The sequence below is a fragment of the Coptis chinensis genome, chromosome 4, assembly GCF_015680905.1.
Source record: "Coptis chinensis isolate HL-2020 chromosome 4, ASM1568090v1, whole genome shotgun sequence".
Classification (NCBI taxonomy): Eukaryota; Viridiplantae; Streptophyta; class Magnoliopsida; order Ranunculales; family Ranunculaceae; genus Coptis; species Coptis chinensis.
Genome location: NC_141459.1, coordinates 14263879 through 14286979, shown reverse-complemented (window position 1 = coordinate 14286979; position 23101 = coordinate 14263879). Strand labels below are relative to the sequence as shown.

General features: G+C 35.4%; 1 pseudogene across 1 annotated transcript; it reads left to right on the top strand.

Moving 5' to 3' along the window:
• Positions 1–17984: 17984 nt before the first annotated feature.
• Positions 17985–20817, top strand: LOC147502068 (L-type lectin-domain containing receptor kinase IX.1 pseudogene; annotated as a pseudogene). Its single transcript, XR_015221570.1, has one exon. The product of XR_015221570.1 is annotated as an L-type lectin-domain containing receptor kinase IX.1 pseudogene (transcript).
• The last annotated feature ends 2284 nt before the right edge of the window (positions 20818–23101 follow it).

The window sequence follows — 23101 nt, the reverse complement described above, 5'->3', positions numbered from 1 at the left end:
AAAGGGAGTGGTGGGTGTATTAAAGTTGGTTGGTTTTTGACGAGGGTCAAAACCGCTGGGTTGAAAAAGGGGGAGGAGGAGAGTTGGTGGCCGGAAAATTTGGGCTGGTGGTGGAGAAGAAGCTGGAGAAGACGACCTGTTAGGGTTGGGCTTTGGGCCAAAGCCTTTTGGTTTTGTTAGTTGGGCCGAAACCTATTAGTATTCTTTGGGCCCATTTCATTTTAAGTTGTGTTGGGCCAGTTCATTTCTTTTTGGTTTGGGGCTAGTTTCTATTTTTATTCTGGGCCGACCCATTTGACTTAAAATGGGTCAAGGTGAGTCTTTAAGGGTTTAGACTTTTGGGCCTTGGTTTCGGGCCCCGGTTTTGGACTTTATTTTGGTTAGTTGGATTAGGACCATGGGTTGAAGTGTTTTACCTACGAGTTTGCGTTAGGACCTGTTTGGATGAATGCCGAACTGGTGATTGTTGGGTTTGGCTCTTTGACGTACTTTTGACTGTTTAATTGTGCTACGTTTTACGTTGTAAATTGTATGGACGAGTCAAATGTTAAAATGGTGCGGAAGCCTGCATAATTGGTTAGTCATTATCTAAGAAAGATTTGACGTAGAGGTTGTGTATTTTTGACACGTGACGAGATTGAAATGTTAGGAGACATAATATTCCTAAAACGCTATAAAAATGTTATGCGATACGTTTGAAGCAATTGTGACAGTATATAATATGTTGGGATATATATATTAAATGCAATAGTTTTGGAGAAATAAATGTATAAACGCTCCATTATTTTATCTGTGAGATGCTACTAGGAGATAGTAGAGTATTTGTGGATATTTCCCACGGGATTGTGGCTTAGTGCAATAATATATTGGCACGTGAAAGAATGAAAGTCGTTATGAGATATATTGAGATATTTCTAAATATTGTGGCTTAGTGCAATAAGGTATTTGACATGCACATGATATAGTGAAATTATTATGAGGTATAAATGTATGACACTTGAATAAATTACGTAACGAAAATCCTAGAACCTAGCTACCACAACTCATGTGATTTGGCCCTTGTGATGGGCGTATGTGATATGATTGGCCCTTCGGGCGTTTCAGTGAATCTGAATGGCCCTTATAGCGTAAGTAATGTGATTGGCCCTTCTGGCATAGCCGAATGGTGGCTTAATTATTCCATTCGCAAAAAATTAGAACGAGACGCGCGATATTTTATGCCGAATAGTGGCAGTACTTACATAATGACTTTCGTGTGAGGGTTACCTGGTGTGCGGCATCCCGCTCAGGGTAGTTACGCACAGAGTGATTCATTATGTGAGGGGAGGCATGTGGATGTACATGTTCGGCATTGGGAAGCGATTGTGGTAGCCAGGGAAACTAGGTAAGACATAGATACGACGTGATTTTAGGGACACGCAAAGAAAGCCTTAATTAATATAATTATGGTAATATGTTGGTTAATGATATATCTTTAGATAGATGATTGTATATGGTTTTGTAGAAGGATGGGTCAAACTAATTACTTGGGCAGAGACGACCCACTCTGTAATTGAGCATGAAATGCGGTAAGTATAGAATATGCTTAGCTGGTTATTAGTTTAGTTAGAACTTAGAACCTAAGGTGCCTCGTGGAGGAACTAAATGCCTTTTTATTATGCGTATGGTTTGTTGTGTGGTTAGTGAGAAGTTAAGGCGCCTCAGTAGAGGAACTACCTGCCTTACTTATTGCAGTTAAGAATGTCATATTAGTTGTTGGAAGTTAAGACGCCTCAGTGGAGGAACTACTTGCCTTAGTTATTGTAGTTAAGAATGTCGTATTAGTTGTTGGAAGTTAAGGCGCCTCGGTGGAGGAACTAACTGCCCTATGGATTGTGTATGTATATGTATAAGTATATGTTGTATTTTAGAGCTACTCACACCAACATTTTTATAATGCTGACCCGATTTGCATGTTTGCTTATCGGGTGTGTTCATTAAATGAACATTGATAAGTCTTGACAGGTTTAGTGTTGAAGAAGGTTGGTTGCTACTTGTGGTTTGCGTTAGCGTCGCATTTCAAGATAGGTTTTGTTTTCCCTTTAGGTGAAATAGATTTTCAGTTGAGACAATGTTATTTGTATTTTCATTTGTAATTTTAAATAAAGAGTTATTGAAAAGAGATTTGTAACCTAATCTTATTTGTGAATTTTTGTAATGAAGAGGACTTTTGTTTAATTTAAAATTTTTATTGGTTTTTAATTATCCGCATATTTAAACTGTTTATGGGTTTTTGGAAGTTGAGAGTGCATCACACCTCGAAAATCGAAGAGTCGGGAACAAATATTATTTTTCCGAATTCTGTCGAAATTCAGAGTGTGACAAACACCAAGTCCTCTCGAATCAAGGTTCTACTAGCATGAGAGTTTAGCTCTACCACAAATCTCTTTGATGGTGGTTCTAAACTCAAGTTCAACTCTTATGGTTTTTATCTCTAAACAACCATGAGAATCAAACTTGAACTACTTCTATTCTAAATAACAACCATTCTAATTAATCAATCATCCTCACATGGCTTCATAAACCCCCTCTAATGGAGGTTTAGCCTTGTGTAATTAGAATCATTATACTAAAATAATATTGGAAAGACATAATAATGTAAAGAAGAATTGAATAAACTAAGCTTTTATTGATGGTTTTAATGGTGGCTACAAACTAAACTAATTAACTAACCCTAAACTAAACTATAACTACACTAAACTAATTAGAGACTAAGGGGAGGAAGGAGAGAATAAGTTTAGCCTTAACCCTTTTTATATAAGAGAGGGTTAGGGTTACATTTTCGTGCATGTGCCAAAAAGGGGGACTTTTGGCCTCTAATGTGAGCCCAAAGTCCATTAGGTTAAGTATAAAGAGGCCAATTATGCTAGAAATTACTACAGTACCCTTTTCGTCCACTTTTACAGCTCTGATTGGGGCAAGAACAAGTCCATTGGAAAGCTTATTCCGAGACGGTTGTTTTGACATAAAATATGCCCAATTCCAAGGCCTGAGTAAAAAAACACGCCCATTTGAAGTTCTATTGACTTTTCTATTCTTTTTCTACCCGAATTGACTTTGACTTCCCAGCTTTTACTGGGCTTGAAAAAGGCTTTTATTCATGATTCTTGGTCTTTAAACGTAAACTTCCTCAGTAATCATCTTAACTCGTTTTCCATGCAAAATAACGTCTTTAAGCACAGAAACAACTTCAAGACCTGGAATATACAAAAGCACAAAAACATTACTAACTCATATTTATTATAAACATAATTGGCCTATATAGAATACTATTAAGGGGTTTAGACTACACTTTTGGGTTCTTATCAATCCCTATGAATTTTTGCCACACCTTTAGCCAAATACACGTACGTTGTGATTGGATTTTGTTGTTTAAGTTATGATATCTTTGAGTTATTTTATTTTCAATTACCAATTGAATCATGTGATTAATTAGTTGTAACACGTTTATTAACAGGAGTAAGACAAAACCCTTTTGTAGCTAATATTATTGGAAAAATTTGCAAGGCTCAACATGAGGACAGAAAACGGTACAATGGTAACTTGGTCTTGGGGATCTACAGTTACACCCGCAGTATATGATTGGCCATACAGTTGTTATTCATAATGAGAAGGAATATTTACCTAGAAACAGTTTGGCATTGTTTCTTCTTAAAAAAAGTTGAAGTGATCGATTTCTTAGGATGTTTTTTTGTTAGTATTATGTCAATAATGGTACAAGGATTCTGAATTCCTACATGGTAATTAAATCAAGAGTGAACTCTGTCATTCTTTGCCCTCTAGAGAGAAGCTTTGTTAGCCAAATGGACAGTGTTCAATCAATCACAAGGTATTTTACCCATTTTTCTCTTTTCAATCTAAGGTAAATATGACTATTTAATATTGTAAGCCACTTGTTGTTTAGTGATGACATTTGTTAAACCAACACATTATAATTATATACGTGTAACTTACAACGTGTCATGAAGTATATATGCTACAATATTCATTCTAACCTCGCACTATGGACTTTGACATATGAATCTACTTTCTTATTTAGATACCATAGAGAGATGATGTTTAATCAACTACTAACTGTGAATGGTAATTCACAAGTGATAAGTTCTTTATTTCATTTACTGTAGATACCAAGAAATCGATCTGAACATATCACCATTTTTCATCTGGAAGGGTCGGCTGTGATTGTGGTTTAATTTGTGATAAATGTAAAAAGACATCGTTTTACCTACTCTTAACTAATTATGCTATGAATAAGTAAAACACGTGAATTTATACTAATTGATCAAAGATTCTACTCTCGGTTATCGTGAAATATGTGGAGTAGAGAATTCGTTCCACTCCTAGTTGTTTAAACATAAGTTTCAATGGTTTAATCGATACTAACAAAATGAATGAGAGTAATGGATTTAATTATACTAATACGATGATTGAAATTATGATAAATAGATTATACTATGGCAAATTGATACTAAGATGTGAATATGGAGAAGGGATTAGGGGGATTTGATTCCACTTAGATGAATTCCTAATATGCTAGTGTCGATTATTGCAATCCTAACCAATAAGATTAAGTAATTGATTCCTAATTATTCATGGCAATATCTACCAACTAATAATTAACATGTGAGGAAGTTCAACCCATTCTCATAGCGAATCAACTAACCTACTAGAGTGAAACTCTTAAATGCAATAATTCTAACTAACACATCAAGTCTTCATTCAAGCTTCATCAAACCCCTCTAATGGAGGTTTAGCTAGAAGTCATTAGACTATCATTAATATATAAATAAGAATAAGACATAATGAAGAACAATAACTTAGATTTTATTAATCTAATGGAATAATAAAGAACAAACAACTAACTTAAAACAATGAAAGAGCTATATGAATTAAAACCTAGGTCTAAACTAAATAATAACTAAGTAATTGAGAGTTATGTCTTAGTCCTCTTTATATAAGAGAGTGCTAGATTTACATTTCGTGCATGGGCTTTGGAGCCATATTTTGGGCCCTTAAATCAAGCCCAAAACCTAATTACTTAAGTCCAAAAAGGGTTTCTCTGCTAGAAATTACTGAAACAGCCTTTTTGTCTACTTTTACTCCTCTACATGAGTCAAGGCTAAGACCATTAGAAATCTCTTTCAGACCCGGTCGTTTTGACATGTAGTAGGCCCAATTCCGAGGTCTGAGTCCAAATATACGGCTTGCGAAAGTTCTGTTGACTTTTCTGCTCTATTTCTACCCGCGTTGAGTTTGACTTTTTTTATCTTTGATCGGGCTTTAAAAAGGCGTTTTCTCCTTGAATCTTGACTTTTAATCATAGAACTTCTTAGCAACCAACCTTTGCTCATTTATCTCGTAAAAGTGACATATTTCTTCACATATTGGACTCCAATGCCTAAAATACACAAAAGCACGTAAACAATACTAACTCTTATTTATTATAAACATAATTGGTCTAAATGTAATGATATTAAGGGGTTAAAACTACAGTTTTTGGCTTTTATCAAACCACCCCCAAACAGCATTTTGCTTGTCCTCAAGCAAATATGAGAAATTAATATAAGTGACCAAAAATGGAGTTATAACTAATATCTTTTCACCGAGTGCGATTGCATTGACCATATGCAATAAGGCCTTAAACCACTAGGAATTTCCTAGTGGACGAGTTATAGCCTCGTGAGAGTTTTCCAGAGAAGGTACTGACAAACTTCATCTATACTACAACGACTAAGAAATGAAATTATTATTTCATACTTTATTCTCAGATATCTATACATCTTACTAACAATGAATACAGAATAATCAATTCAAAGTCTAAGCTAATACGTGCATAATAATCAATCATCTATGGATAAATATATATATATAATGAATTATGCTATGAAATGCAATAACAGGTCCGTTTATGAAACTTTGGAATAGCATCCTTAAGTAGGTCCTCACATATATGTCAAGACAAAAACACTTTGATTTTTCCACTCAAGTTTTGCTTCACTCCAAAGGCACTTGCAAGGGACACTTTTACCTTACAATCTCAATGACACACAAGGAAGCCGAAGTCGATCAAACACATTTGCCACTTACTATCACACTAACCTATTCCTAATTGAGCTAGAGGTCTTTATTAGGTGTTGCGGGGATTAGGAGATGGTTTAAGAAGGAAAAAAATGGATATTCAAAAAGACAAGTTTGAGATAATAGAGTCTTCATATTATGTAACTAGAGAAAACCTTGTTCTTACTTTGCTTCTACACTTTGTTTCCATCCTTAACCATTCTTTTTCTTTTTCTTTTGGCTTTTGACTCCTTTGATTCTGTTTTTGGAGTTCTAACTTTTTATTTTATTTATTTATTTATTTCTTTTCTATCGATGGAAACTTTCTTTTCTTATTTGAAGCAACTAACAAATTCTTGGTTTCACAGGTCTTTCTCTTTTCTATTCTTCATTTCATCTCTAATCTCATACTTATTCAAAAATGGGTAGGCTGATTTTTATTTTTATTTTGTTTTGTATAAAAGGGTAAAGGATTTACGGTTTATGAAAGGCTAAAGAAAGGCTCAAAGAGGCAACTAGCGGAAAATAATTTCATAAGGTTTGAATTTCTGGCTATATCGATCCAAAAAGGGCCTAAATTCTTGCTTAGGACATGGTATAGTGATCAAACAAGTGAACGTGTGATTTCTCTATTCGGAATTTACTTCTCCCTTGTGTCATTTCTCAAATATTTCACTCATATAAGGCTTTAGGGTATATTCTCATAGGATTTGTAGAATAAGTACTCTAGCCTAGATTTAAGAAAATTACTGCCAAACAATCATAGATACTCATGTAATATATTTATAGAAAGATGCAATGATTATTACCTACATATTAACCTAAATTTCTAAAAACTATTCTAATATAAGAGCTAACGTGAAATATCTAGACTATTATCATCATAGAGAAAGAAACAATACCAATATTCCTAAGTGTATAGCATAAACTTTTTATTTATATTTTTTTTGAATTTTTGAATTTTTTTTTTACTATAAAACAAGTGCATATTATACATGTATTATATCCTAATAGGTGCCTTAATTTACGTGTGTTTCTATGCCACCCCCAAACAAGAACATGCTTTGTCTTCAAAGTATTAAAATAAGAAGGGTAGGAAATGTCATGGAAACGCGTGAAAATTGAAGAACACCTGTAAAACAAATTTAGAACATACTAATATAGATAAATAAAAACAAACGCAACTCTATAGGAGTTCCACCCATTATGGGGATAACAAAAATTACATTGCTTGGGACATAAGCAGACACAAACAAAAATTAAAACTTACCTTATATCCAGCATTTACACGTTGTCCTCCTCATCTATGAAGAATTGAGGTTCCTTGGCATCCTGCCATGCCATGATAATTTGCCAGACCTCACGCCATCTATCATCTACAATTGCTAACATGTTAAGCGCCAATTGGTCGGAAGGGGTGTAAGGGGCAACCCAATTAGGTTGTAGCCTCCACCCTGACCAAGTCATTGCATGGAAAGAGCGTATAATGCAGTTGGTGGGTCTCATAATTTCAACCCCAACCAAATCCGTGAAACGGGCACAAAAATCAGGAAAAAAGAAACGCATGATGCGGCAAACCAAAACAGACATAAGAAGGTACTTATGCCTCATACTATGAGCTCTTGGTAGACTAGCCACTAAAACCTGGGGAATGTCATATAAGAAACATCTCTCAGCTAAAGCAAGGAAAACGTCACCAGCGGCATTACTCGCAGACAAAAACCGCCACTCCCCTAAGATATTCACTATGATAAAGAACATGGTAGTGCATACGTTAAGGGACAAGCTACCAAGGGCTACGTTATATTGCCCTTTGTCCTTGACACGGAAAATTCCTTCCCTATAGATCTCATGTAAAAACTCATAGTTGTAGGCATATATATTATCAACCAAATAGCCCCATGAGTCTTGGATTTCAGCAAGCATAGAAAGTCCAATAGCAAATGCCAATAAGAACTTGGTTATATCCATTGTTTCATCCTCAATGGTGACGGAGAATGGTCATAGAAATACGAAGTAAGTGCAGGAGAATAAAGTTCATTAGAACTCACCATTAGAGGCTGCCATTTCACCTTTATAATCAAGTCGCGGAACCAAGACCCATACGTGTCACTTGCGAACAAATCTTCAAAGGACTGCTCTTGTATGATCCGAGGTGACTTCATATCAAACAAACACACTCTAGAACTGCTTGAAACAACCTCGGAAGAACCCACAAAAAATCAGAATTGGAAGTGGTCATGAGGTGAAGAGCACGCCAGCTTCAAGATTGCTCGGCTGCGGTAAGGCGCTGGCGCCGCTTACTAGACGAAAGGTCCAGTATTTTGAGGGCGGGTGCGCTCAAACTTGCCTATGGAAGGGCACGTGCACGCTCTTGCTTGACGAGAGGTCCAGTGTTTTGAGGGTGGGGGCGTGCGCGCTCCGTGTAATAGAAATGTTATGAAGTGAAAGTGAAAGGAAAAGTGAGAGGTGCAAGGTGAAAGGTGTGATGTTAAGTTGAGAGTGAACCCTATATTTATAGAGGACTAGTTTCTAAGTTTCACAAGTTGCCCAAATAGTTAAGGCAACAAGATGGAAAAAAAAATTTCTAAATCCAAAATAGAAATAGACCAGAATACAAACTCCAAAACCAAACCAATAGCTTTTTGGTTGGAATTACAATAGCAATCATCTAATCACTACTCCTTGAAGTTGCACCAAACAACACTAGCTAATTCTAGCTACACCAAATTAGCAACATTCTCACATAATTCAATCATTATCAAGCAGGCAATAATATTTCGACAAAAAACATGTGGATATGATTAGAGGCATTGCTAAAATAAATAAGTCCACCCCCAAACAAGTTGGAAGGGCAAGATTCATGATACAAAACATAGCATATGCCGGAATTTAAAACAACTTCAAATATAAAATAACAAAGACAGAATTCAATATTAACTACTTAATTAAACAATTCGGAATCAAAATCTACTAAAAACAAGAAAAATAGTCTTAACATAATAATAATACAATAAAGCTAGCCACGCGACGAAGATGGGATAAGAATAGGAAGTTGAGTGATCAAGAATGGAAAGACCAAACATCCCACCCCCAAACAAATTTTTGAAAACATGGTTTAGAAAATTTGTTTTTTAAAACGACTTTTAAACATTAGCTTGCTAGAGACACATGATTCAAAACCAAAAACATGCAAATGGAAAGCGTTTATGTTAAAACATGGTTTAGAAACTTGTTTTTAAAATGCACTACCAAAATATAAAAATGGAGTCAAAGAATAAAATGAGTCTTTTATAGGTAGATACTTGAGATTTTATCTAATAAATATATATATAAATAACCTGCAGTTTTCATAATTTTTTTACTTTTTATGAATAAGATTTAATATAAAGAAAAACAATAAAGCAATAAAGACATAATACACACCATAGAGACACATGACTCAAAAACTGAGAAAACATGCAAGAGTGGAAAATGTGAATTATGTTAAACGTGGACTTAAGATCCGATACTTACAACCACACACTCCAAAGGGAGAGCCCGGTTACCTGAATGGTGCACTACCAAAATATAAGAGTGGAATGGAGTACACCAAAGAATAAAATGAGTCTTTTATAGTTAGATACTTGAGATTTTATCTAATAAATATATATATAAATAACCTGCAGTTTACCATATATCAACAACCGAAATAGTTGTGGATCTTGCCATAAATAATTATCACAAAAAACACACCCAAACACAATCAAGTACCATGATTTCCTATGACGTGACCTAGCGGAATGAGAGTGAATACTGATGTTTATATAACCTAACCTAGCATGCAAAGTCTTTTTTTTCCTCCAACGAAAGGGTGGCCAAGTGAATGATTGTGAGAAAATGGATGGTTGTGGAAGATATGGTGGATATGGATGAATGTTAGAAGTAAGGAATGGAAGAAATGAGAGTGTGGGTTTATCAAAAATTCAGTGGTGGAGTGGGTTGGAATAATCACACAACTGAAAATAAAAGTATCAAGTGGTTTTTAGGTAGTATTTTCTTACTACGGGAGTTTAGAAAATCATGAAGCATAAGAGAAACAAGAGGGTCAAGTGCAAACTCAAGGGTCCTTTGAAAAGGTGGAGGGTGGGGAATCGAGGCGGGTGGTGCGCTAGGTAGTTCTTGATAGGGTGGATCATCACAGGCTCTAAGATACTTGTCGTAATTCCTCATCTAGCTTGGTCGCATCCACATGATTATGGTATACCTCTGCATCTTGGAGAAAGTCATCAATCTCGTCCAAGGAGTCAAAATTGTGATTTTCATCCTCATCCATAAGAGGGGTATTTACTAGTGTAGGGACGAAAGCGTCGGAGTCGAAACTTACGAAAGAAAGAAATTGGTGCATCTGATTTTCTGGAAGCGTATTGTTGAAATAATCTTAAGCTAAGCTCTCGATCATGCTAACTTCTCCATCTATAGATGAATCGGGTAACTGTTTCATCATTTTGAAAACATTTACCTCAACAGAAAGATGGCCAAAGGACATAGACATATATCAAACCATCGCGGCAATTTATGAGCGCGTTGGCAGTTGCCAAGAAAGGACACCCTAAAATAATAGGAATAGTGTCGTTAGTGACTTCTGTGTCTAGGATAACGAAGTCTGCTAGGTAGTAAAAATCTTAAACCTTAACCAACACGTTTTCAACAACACCCTTAAGATACTTAATAGAACGATCAGCTAATTGCAATGTCATTTTAGTTGGTTACATCTATTGTAGATCTATTTGCTTATATAGATAATAAGGGAGTAAGTTAACACTCGCCCCCAGGTCTAATAGTACAGTCATCATGTGGGTATCCCCCAAGATGTATTGTACAATAGGACAACCAGGGTCCTTGTACTTAACAATTCCATTATGTTAAGATAGAGTTAGAAACTGTTCAGTTAAAAAGGCATCTTTTAGTAAATTGGTCTTCCGTCTAGTAGTTCACAACTTTTTTAGAAACTTAGCATGTTGTGGTAACTTTTTAATAGCGTCAAGAAAAGGTAGGTTTATCGTTAGATTTTTAAAAACTTTCCTAATCTCATCAAAGTTTGTATCCTTGTGTAACATGGCTAGTTTCTGGAAAAACAGTGGGTTCTCTTTATATTTAGCATATGGATCAATAGGAGTTTTAACCTTGGCTGCTTTCCTCTTGGGTTGAGGTTTAACTGGTACCTCTACAAGAGTAGGATCGTCAGTTACTACATCGGTATCTAGTAAATTATCAGGTGCAATGACCACAGGTGGGGTAACAATAGGCATAGTTACGACGTTATCCACCACCCTGCCAGAACGGAGAGTGAGGATGACATTTAACTCACCTACGTTTAAATGTTTATTACTAATAGTACCGGTTACTTCAAAGGCTGTGTTTGGCATTTTAGGATTAGGTATGGCTTGACCTAAAAACACACCTTTGGGTTGGATTTTCCCTTGGGCTAACTGTTGGATGGAATAATTAATGGATTGTAAAAGTTATTGGTTAGAATGATTAATAGATTGTAAAATATGTTGGTTAGCCTACATGTAGGCTTCGAAACGATCCGGTTGTGAAGGTGTAATGGCCACAGGTGGTGTGACTGAAACTATCTCACATTGATTATTAACGGGCAGGTTGCAATAGTTATTATTAACCTGAACGATACCTCTAATAGCATTATAATTATTATTATAATTATTATAATTATCTTGTCCTTGTCCTTGTCTCGGTGGAGCTTGGTTGTAGTTGTTTGCTGGCCTAATATTTTGATTATTAAACCCTGGAGGTGTAAATTATTGATTATTTCTCCAACTGAAGTTGGGATGTTGTCTCCAAGGTGTGTTAGGTTCGCTATTAATGGAACAAACATTGTCCGGTTGCGCGGATGGTTGTTCATAGACTAGAGGACAATAGGAGTCGGGATGATCAGGACTCAAACAAAAATTACAAGGAATAGAGTTGACGTTCATGACAGGAGTAGGCTTTTGTTGAAAAGAAATAGCTTCTACCTTTTTAGTGAGAGATTCGATTAAAGTTTTAAGCTCAGGATCATATTTAACCTAAAACATACTAGCAGCCTTAACTATGGAAGAAGATTTAGCGGAGCAGGGGATGTCATTACCCCCCCAGTTATTATTATGCTTAGATTGATCCTCCAAAAACTTATAAGCCTCTAAGGCTCCTTTACTAAGGAAACTACCCCCATTCATTATATCAAGAACCTCCTTATGGTGATGTAAAAGCCCTTTGAAAAAGGCACGAACAAGCGTGTCTTTCACAAGGTTATGATGTGGACACTCGATGAAAAGATCAGTGAAATGATTCCAGGCCTTTGAAAAGGATTCATGAGGGTTCTGGCAGAAGAAATGAATCTTATATATCATTTCATATGTCTTCAAAAGTGGGTAAAACTGTTCCATGAATAATTAGACAAGTTTGGCCCATGAGTCCATAGAATTAGGCGCTTGGGCAGTTAACTAAGATGTCGCCTTATCGGCTAGGGTGAAAGGAAACACCCTCAATTTAATTTGTTCTGAACCTATGGTAGGATGATGAAATGTGGTAAGAACTTGTTCTATCCTACGCATATGCTGATAAGTATTCTCATGGTCCAACCTATGAAAAATTGGTAACAAATTAAATATATTTGGGGGGATTCAAAAATCCCCCACTGGGTTTGAAAGAGCGATGCAAAACTTAGGGCTATCGTTAAGGGCCTTGTAAAAATCGAGAAAGGAGTCTCTGTTTCATCAGCCATTAATGCAGGTGTAGTGGGTGATATTCTAAATAGGCGTGTGCATTGACATTTATGATAAAGAACAGAAGATGGTTTACTATTATCGGACCTTAATCTCATGCAAGGCTAAGGCCAATATAAATAGGAACCACAAACAACAATCAAAACAACCTTGATATGCTAGAATTAAAAACTCCTCTGACAGAAGAGGCGAGGAGTGGAAGAAGGAGTACCTGAATGCCTCCTTACTACGCGTTTGAATAGCGTCTTGTATATGCAATTTCAGTGTATTTAAGAAGATGAAAACACTGAACAACTTTGAACAAACAAAAGTTTGAACTAACCGGAATATATCAGATATGTATCAGGGGGGCGGCCGCTTGGAAACAGGCGTAGAAGGCTTGCTTCTTGCTTAACACAACTTCTAGTACTTCGAGGGCGGGCGCGCTTCAGAAATATAGTACTTCGGGCGCGGGCGTGCTCAATGTAGAATTCTGAAAAAATAATTTTCTGAACAAAACAAACACAGTTAGAACCAAACAAGGGTGGGTGGGTTATAATGGGTTTTGGGAAGATTGAAAATACTAAATGAAACGAATTTAAATAGAACTAAGACGGCAATAACGCCATTTGATAAATGTAAAAAGACATCGTTTTACCTACTCTTAACTAATTATGTTATGAATAAGTAAACACGTGAATTTATATTAATTGATCAAAGATTCTACTTTCGGTTTTAGTAAAATATGTGGAGAAGAGAATTCGTTCCACTCCTAGTTGTTTAAACATAAGTTTCAATGGTTTAATCAATACTAACAATGTATTTAATTATACTAATACGGTGATTGTAATTATGATAAATAGATTATACTATGGCAAATTGATACTAAGATGTGAATATGGAGAAGGGATTAGGGGGATTTGATTCCACTTAGATGAATTCCTAATATGCTAGTGTCGATTATTGCAATCCTAACCAATAAGATTAAGTAATTGATTCCTAATTATTCATGGCAATCTTTACCAACTAATAATTAGCATGTGAGAAAGTTCAACCCATTTTCATGGAGAATCAACTAACCTACTAGAGTGAAACTCTTAAATCAATAATTCTAACTAACACATCAAGTCTTCATTCAAGCTTCATCAAACCCTTCTAATGGAGGTTTAGCTAGAAGTCATTAGACTATCATTAATATATAAATAAGAAGAAAACATAATAAAGAATAATAACTTGGATTTTATTAATCTAATGGAATAATGAAGAACAAACAACTAACTTAAAACTAATGAAAGAGTTATATGAATTAAAACCTATGTCTAAACTAAATAATAACTAAGTAATTGAGAGTTATGCCTTAATCCTCTTTATATAAGAGAGGGCTAGGTTTACAATTTCATGCATGGGCTTTGGAGCCATGTTTTGGGCCCTTAAATCAAGCCCAAAACCTAATTACTTAAGTCCAAAAAGATTTCTTTGCTATAAATTATTACAACAGCCTTTTTGTCCACTTATACTCCTCTGATTGGGTCAAGGCCTAAACCATTAGAAAGCTCTTTTCGATCCGGTTGTTTTGACATGTAGTAGGCCTAATTCCGAGGTTCGAGTCCAAAGATACGACCTATAAAAGTTCTATTGACTTTTCTCCATTTCTGCCCACGTTGACTTTGACTTTTCATCTGTGACCGGGCTTTAAAAATATTTTTTCTCCTTGAATCTTGGCCTTTAATCATAGAACTTCTTAACAACCAACCTTTGCTCCTTTATCTCGCAAAAGTGACATATTTCTTCATATATTGGACTCCAATGTCTTAAATACACAAAAGCACGTAAACAGTACTAACTCTTATTTATTATAAATATAATTGGTCTAAATATAATGATATTAAAGGGTTAAAACTACAGTTTTGGGCTCTTATCAATTTGCTTCTATGAGGAATCTGTTCTATAAGACCTTTAATTTAATTTGTATTTGTATATCATGTAGAAATCAATTTAAGCAGTGACAACAGTGTCATGGAGATCGCCAGTTGAGAAGTTTGATAACTAATTTGCACATTTCATTAATATTCCGCTCTTTAATAATCATCTCTTTTTATTTCATTTATCAGTGGCTACTCACTCTTTTTTTTTTTTTTTTTTTTTTTTTTTTTTTGTATAATTTTTATTTTAATAGGTATTGATGTTTTGATGTTATGTTTCAGTTTTTTTCGAAGTTTAGACATTGACTATGCAGGCACCAGAAGCTTGAAGTAGGAAATGGAGGAATTCATAATGTAACCTCATCATGTTTAGTGTAATCTTGGGACTAAATTTTGTTCTATTTTGTGTATTCTTGAGATTGAATTTGTTTCATTTTTTAAGGCTTTTGACTATGTGGTTGAAGAATTGTTTGGGGTTGTCCTGTAAGTAAATACCAAGTTCTCTAAGATCATTTATTGAATTATTATATTGTTTTTGTTAATACACATTGTCTATGTCAAGTTTTTTAGCAGACTTCACTACAAATGCATTTGTTTTCTCAAGATTTTAGCATGTTTCATGAAGAACATTAGTGAATGATTCGATTGTACACCCATGAGGTGCTAATTATGGTCTTTGAATCTTCGTTCTTCTTTGAATTCACTAAAACACATTCCAATTGTATCATGACTTTCTTTTAATGGCATGTCTCTAAAACAATATACATATGGAATTTAGAATAGGATTTGTTACCAAAAGTTCAACATAAATAGTCTAAAACACTCTCTCATTCTCAAAAGTCTCAAGTATATGATTGTGACAAGAAGCATGATTCCTATGCTAGAATATATTGCCCAAATGAAGTCTACAAAGACCATAAAAGCGTACATGTAGTGTTGTCGTGTGTCTGTGTTTGTAGCAGTTCAATTCATTGACGATCCATCAACTATAGTAGTAAATCCTGGAGGATTAGGGTTTATATTTCTTAATGAATGAAGGTTTTCTAATTAATATTTTTAAATTAATATCATGTAATGGCACCCGTTCATAGGACGGGTTCGAAATCTAATGTCTTCCTTGAAGTACAAGGATAGTTGGTACAACCCTGAAAATTCTAGAATAGGTGTGTGGGAGTATATGAATCTTATGGTGTGCATGGGTTAGAATACAAAAAAATTGTTGTATATTATTAAAGTTTTCGAAGTTAAAACGTTTTTTGTTATGAAGTTTTATTGATGTGTGCGTATTATTTTGGTATGTTCAACTGTGTGCATTGTTTGGCTAATTAGAATCTATTTCACATTTATGGCACAATAAACTTTATCTTATTATTTTGAGAGGTTGTTTACATGTGACTACATCATGGCGTGATATTTTACCATCTTAATTTATTGTTTAAATTTGTTTTTCATTTATAGTTGAACCTAAGCTATTTTGATTGTTGATAAGAAAAGTTGCATATGCACGAAATCAAGAATTTCCAAATATATATCAATTAAAATTTTCAAAAGCATTCCATGCCGAAGGCATGGGTTACACCTAGTTATAGATATAAAACATAGATTTTTTTTTTAATACCAGTTTCACCCCCTCTGTGTTATATTTATAAAGCAGAGAAATTTAGTAATTGTTCATACCCAAATAGGTGAATATACCTCATACATTATATTGATGTATGAACAATGATTGTTCATACTCCAGTAGGTGTTTTTACTAATCATACATTATGTTGAGGCATGAATAATGATTGTTCATTGCTCATGTTGAGGTATGAATAGTGATTGCTCATACCCCAGGTATTGTTCATACGAATAGTGATTGTTCATAGTTCTTGTTGAGGTATGAACATTATTGATTGTTCATAATTCGTGTTGAAGTATAAACAATGATTGTTCATACCCCAAATAGATATGAACAATGATTGTTCATACTCCAGTATGTGTTCTTACTGATCATACATTATGTTGATGTATAAACAATGATTGATCATAACTCAAATAGGTATGAACATTGATTGTTCATACTATATACACCGGGTCATTTCGATTGGGCATGGCTGTTTATTATTTCACATCAGGGGTATACTTGACCTTTCATCTACCCAAGTCGTTTTTTATTTCGCATCAATAGTATACTTGACCTTTCATCTGCCCGGTGGTCCTGGTTAGTCATTAAAAAAAATGAGTGGTGTTGAGACTTGTGACTTTTTCGTCAAGTGTTACTCTCTAAATTAAATAATAAAAGCTTTGAGCCTTCCATAGGGGCTCATTTTTGCTACAATCTTTGTAATGCGTAGTTTGCTTCTAGCCCAATCAGAACACACCACGTATATATTCAACAAACACAAAAAGTCAACCAAATATGAGTCTTGTTTTCAATTATATATTTTCTATTATGCCCCATTCTTCAACCTTCACCTCAAAACCCACCAATCTTGCACCACCCATTTCCTACAACTCTCTCCAATTATCCAATCCAATTAATTGAAGCAAGTACAAATTTTCCAATCACTATCAAGTATTGTCCATCAACTAGCATCAATTTTTAAAACATAGAAAACAAATTTGGGCTTTTACAATTTTGAGTTTTTGAACACAACCCATTGATATGAAAAAAAAAATATTTTAATACAAAAAATGAGTATAGGTTTGGAAATTGGGGTTGTTTCTTTTTCTGGTTTTGTTAAACATTTTGGAATAGGAAATGGGTGGTGGTGGTGGTGGATCGGTGGGTTTTGAGGTGGAAGAAAGACAGGGCAAAATAGGAAAAATAGAAATTGAGAAGAGTATACAGTTTTGCTTGACTTTTTGTCTTGTTTGAATTTACTTGTGCGTGGCGTATTATGATTAGGCCAGAAGCAAACTAAGCATTACTAAGAGCATTCCCAATCACAGTCACTATAGAGGGAAATTGACAATTTTCACCGTTTTTAGGGAAAAAACCCTTGCTCAATGCAAGAGTGACAAAGTCGGTCAGTTGAGAGTAGTAAAAATGAGAGTTACTACCGAGAAAGTAGCTGAGTTGTGAACTTCGGACGGAATGTTTTATTCCGTCTTGTGTGTGTGTTTTTTTTAATTTTTTCGGTTTTTTTTTCATTTTTTTCATTTCCGTCTCGCGTGTTTTTTCGGTTTTTTTAACTTCAGATGAGTTGTTTCATTCTGTCCGACTCGTTTTTTCACATTTGAATTGGACAGTCTCACCTTGATTTTCATCATAACAGTAGAAAACAAGGGAAATTGAGCCTACATGGAGGTGAAAAACTCTCGCTTGCATTCCATTGGGAATGCTATAATACTTACCTTTCATCTACCCAAGTCGTTTTATTTCTCCGTCAAGGTATACTTCACCTTTCGTCTGCCCGGTGGTCCTTCTGAGTCATTAAAAAAAAGTAGTGTTGAGACTTGAGAGTGACTTTTTCCTCCGATTTGTCAAGAGTTGCTCTCTAAATTAAATAATGAAAGCTTCCTGAGGTTCAACTTCTTCCAGGGGTTTAACTTTTTCAAGAGTGGTGTGCTATAATAGAAAGAAATATCCTAAAACGTGTATATGAAATTATGAATAGATCCATAAAGTCGATCTCCATATCTACCAGTGTCGACCTTCTTTCACATACCATGGCTTTCTTCAAGTCAAGAAAATTCCGTACTCCTACCAAAACCATCTTCACCTTGTTACAACTCTTCATGTTGTTAATCTTTATTCCCTCAGTGAAAGCAACTACCTTCAACTATCCCAGGTTTGAATCAGTCCCAAAGAACTTAATCTTTCAAGGTAATGCGTCACCGACGTCTCATGGATACATCCAACTCACTACAGACCAACTTGATGCAGAATCTACTAACAATGTTGGTCGAGCTGTATATGCGGAGCCAGTGCGTCTATGGGACTCAGTTAGTGGCAAAGTAGCTGACTTCACAACTCACTTCTCATTTGTCATCAAAATGCTTACCCCAGATTATGGTGCAGATGGTTTAGCCTTCTTCCTTGCTTCCAATGGTTCTGACATCCCCCCTGGTTCTTCTGGTGAGCTTCTTGGTTTATATAGCCGAAATTCTTCATCAAATTATCCACTTGTTGCCGTTGAGTTCGACACTTTTCCTAACGAATGGGATATCCGGCCTGATCATGTCGGTATCGACATTAATTCAATCAGGTCAACAGTTGTGTGGAATGCTACAATGTTGAAGAATCGTTCCACAGCTAATGTTTGGGTCAGTTATACCTCCAGCACAAAAAACTTGAGTGTTTACTTGACTTTTGATTCAAATCCTGTTTTTAATGGAAGCTCAATTCTATCCCATGTTGTCGATCTGAAGAATATTTTACCTGAATGGATAACTGTTGGTTTCTCAGCAGCAACTGGGGCAGAATCCCAGCTACACAATATTCTTTCATGGGAGTTCAATTCAACAGAATTTCTGTCTAGTCCAGGAAATGGGACTGGTGGAGGAAATGGGACTGGTGGAGGGGAAGGAACTACTGGTGGAGGAGCAGCAGGGAATGGTGCCAGGGGGAGTGGTGGAGGGGAAGACAAGAGTACTATTAGACTGGTGATTGGCTTAGCTGTTGGTGGTGCATCTTTGGTTGTTGGGTTGGGTTCAATATTGTTTGTTTGGAGGAAGAGGAGTAATAAAAAGAAATATGAAGAAGACGTCAATGACATATCCACCGACGAGGACTATGAAAAGGGAACAGGGCCTAAGAGGTTCGCCTATGGTGAACTAGCCCGTGCAACAGGGAACTTCACCGAGGAAGGGAAGCTTGGAGAGGGAGGGTTTGGCGGTGTTTATAGAGGTACATTGAGTGATTCGAACGCAGCTGTGGCTGTTAAGAAAATATCAAGAGGGTCTAGACAGGGGAAGAAGGAGTTTGTTTCAGAAGTGAAAATCATTAGTCAACTGAGACACCGAAATTTAGTACAGTTGATTGGTTGGTGCCATGAACGAGGGAACTTCCTTCTTGTATATGAGTTCATGCCTAATGGTAGCCTTGACTTTCATCTCTTTGGAGGCAGAACTGTGTTAACTTGGGTTTTGAGGTACAAGATTGCTCTTGGCCTGGCCTCGGCGACGCTGCTATATCTGCACGAGGAGTGGGAACAATGTGTGGTGCATAGGGATATTAAATCAAGCAATGTCATGCTGGATTCGAGTTTTAACGCTAAACTTGGTGACTTTGGTTTGGCAAGGTTTGTCGACCATCAACTGGGGTTAAAAACAACCATGCTAGCAGGAACAATGGGCTATTTGGCTCCTGAATGCGTTGTAACAGGTAAGGCTGGAAAGGAATCAGACGTTTATAGCTTCGGTGTTGTTGCATTGGAAATTGCTTGCGGGAGAAGAGTTGTGGAACCTAAGGAGGAAGAAAGTAAGGTGGGATTGGTAACTTGGGTCTGGGTGCTTTATGGAAGTGGAAGACTTCTTGAAGCCGCTGACACGAAACTATGCATGGATTTCAACGAGGAACAAATACACCGATTGATGGTTGTTGGATTATGGTGTGCTAACTTAGATCACAATCTCAGACCTTCTATGAAACAAGCAATTAGTGTTCTCAATTTCGAAGCTCCGTTACCAAATCTTCCTTTCAAGATGTCAGTACCAACTTATTTCACACCTTCCATGCAAGATCTTCAAATCTCTTACACATCATCTAGCAGTGCTACAGACACTCAAGGAAATTATAGTCAAGCTTCAGGTAGCAATTTCAGCATAAATTCGTCAAATGTTAACAATTTTTCAGCTTCTGCATCTCTTCTGAAATCAGCACCGAGATAAAGATGTAAAACTACCCAAAATACTTGGTACGGTAATATTCATTTTGGAACACAGGCATCAAATTGTTTAGGATCCGCGATCGATGCCACTGTTTGCTGGTTTGGTTTCTTTTCTGTACGTTTTAGCTTTATAATGCCTATTGGATAGAGATATAATCCTAAATAAAACCAGTCTTTGTAGAAGGATCTGTTAGTGTTGTTAATTGACAACCACACTATATATATCGATTTTTTCCAGATTCAACTTTTCTCACTTTTTTTGTCTTTCCTTAGGGTGTTTATTTGTTTTGATTGGTTTTGTTACTGAAAAAATATAATGTCCCACGGTCAAGGAAAGTCCCGTGTAATCAAAGACAACGCCTAGTTTACAACGAACAAAAAGGGAATGGAGTCTGCTGGATTTTGGCCTGGCACCGATCTAATATTTAGCAGAGTAGATAGTGCCCACAGCCCCACAATGAATTACTTTTACTGGAATTACACATGGTTTAGACAATAGAATGAAGGATTTAGCACCTTCATGGAATTTATATTTTGGTTTAAAAGTGGGAACTTAATCCAACCCGGGTGGTGCTTAACCCCTAGTTTGTAATCTTATTATTATATATAATATATTCACATTATGCCTGCAAAAAAAATAATGGACTTCAGCTCATTTATTGGCGGATTTGTAAAGAAAGATGGAACAGGACTGGAGCAACTCAGCTAAGAATTTACATATTCAAGCATAGATCAGAACTGTTAGTTGAAAATTTGTATTGTGAATTCTTACTTAACGAAAAATTTCACAATAACGTCTCTGTTTCTATTACGCAGACTGATAATTATGTGATGAAGTCTTAACTCTTAAGTAGTGATTCAGATTTATAATGCAAGTGATACCAAAAACCAAATTACAAAGCACATCCGCGCATCTTCTTAATAATTAACATCAACGAACTTTCCGCAGACAGGCAGAATTATTAGTTGATGCAAAATTAAAGTAGACAGTACTCAACACATGCACCATTTAATTTCCAAGCATGAATATTGTGAGGAGGTCTCTATTGTGAGATACAAGAATAAGTCTTCTTCAATCTAGTTTTATTGATGAATGTGATTTGTCTTTTTCTCTTTCACGTTTTCTCCTTTTATACCTGCTCCACATGAGTTTCATCCAATATTTTTATACCACGTGTTTATTATTGTCCTATAAATAATAGAAGGTCACTCTTGCCGATATTATATTAGAAATTAGTGAAATAATAAAAAATATCGGTATGTACGATATTTGGCCACCACATCATTCATTTTGAAATTTTCAAATTTCATATAAAACAAACTTGAAATTCGTTTTTTATTTTTATTTTTTAAATAGAAATTTGATTCCAAATAATATTCATCCGATATTGTACATTGGTATTTTTCATTCCATACTATTCATCTAATATTGTTCATCACATACTATTCATCCGACACTGTTCATCCAATAATGACGTTGTTCATCTTATACGAGGGTTTTGTAAGTGAATTTTTTGAAATCCAAAGTAGGATTTCTACAAGTAAAATTTTCGAAATCCGAAGTAGGATTTTTGCAAGTAAATTTTTGAAATATGAAATATAATTTTTGTAAGTAAATTTTTCAAAATCCGAAGTTGGACTTTTGTAAATGAATTTTTTGAAATCCGAAGTAGGACTTTTGTAAGTTTCTAAGCTAGGATTTTGTCTATGGCCATACATCGCTCTTGATTAGCAGAGGAGATGCCACGTAGAGCACTCACAAGGATTCTCCACAACTCAAAAAAATTTAAATCGAATTAAAATTTTGCCTTTGGCCATATATTGCTCTTGCTTAGTAGAGGAGACGATGCGTAGAGCACTCATAAGAATTCTCCACAACTCAATTTCATTTTTTTTTAAATGGTTATTGGAAATTGAAATTTTTGAATCTGAATTAGAAATTTGATAAAAGGAATTTTTTGAATTAGAAGTAGAATTTTGTAATTTTAAATTTTTGAACTCGAAATAGAATTTTGGTATTTGAAAATTTTGAATTCGAACTCTAATTTTGATATTTGAGAATTTTGAATCTGAGGTTGGTTTTTTATAACACAAATTTTCAAATATGATGAAAAATTTTTGTATCCAAATTGAGCTAAATAAAAATAAAGTCGGCTTCAAGTGATTACTTTATATCGTAATTGACTTGGCGCCCCAAGTGTTTCTTCTATATATGATTTTTCAACATCTACCTCAATTGAAATTTATAGTTTTGAGACAAAACTAAAAATGACAAAATTCCGAAATAATGAACTAAAAAATTCACCTGCATTTCAAAAACACTCTCAAGGACAATAGTTGACTTTTGTCCGAAAAAGACAATAATACCCATACCACCTTAGTATACCACCTTAATAGGTATGCTACCTTATGGTACGCGTCGTCGATATACCAAACATCACAAAGAAAATGTTATGCACAAGTGTCAGTGCATATTACCTCTTGGTATGCAAGATATGCACAAATGTCAGTGCATACCAAA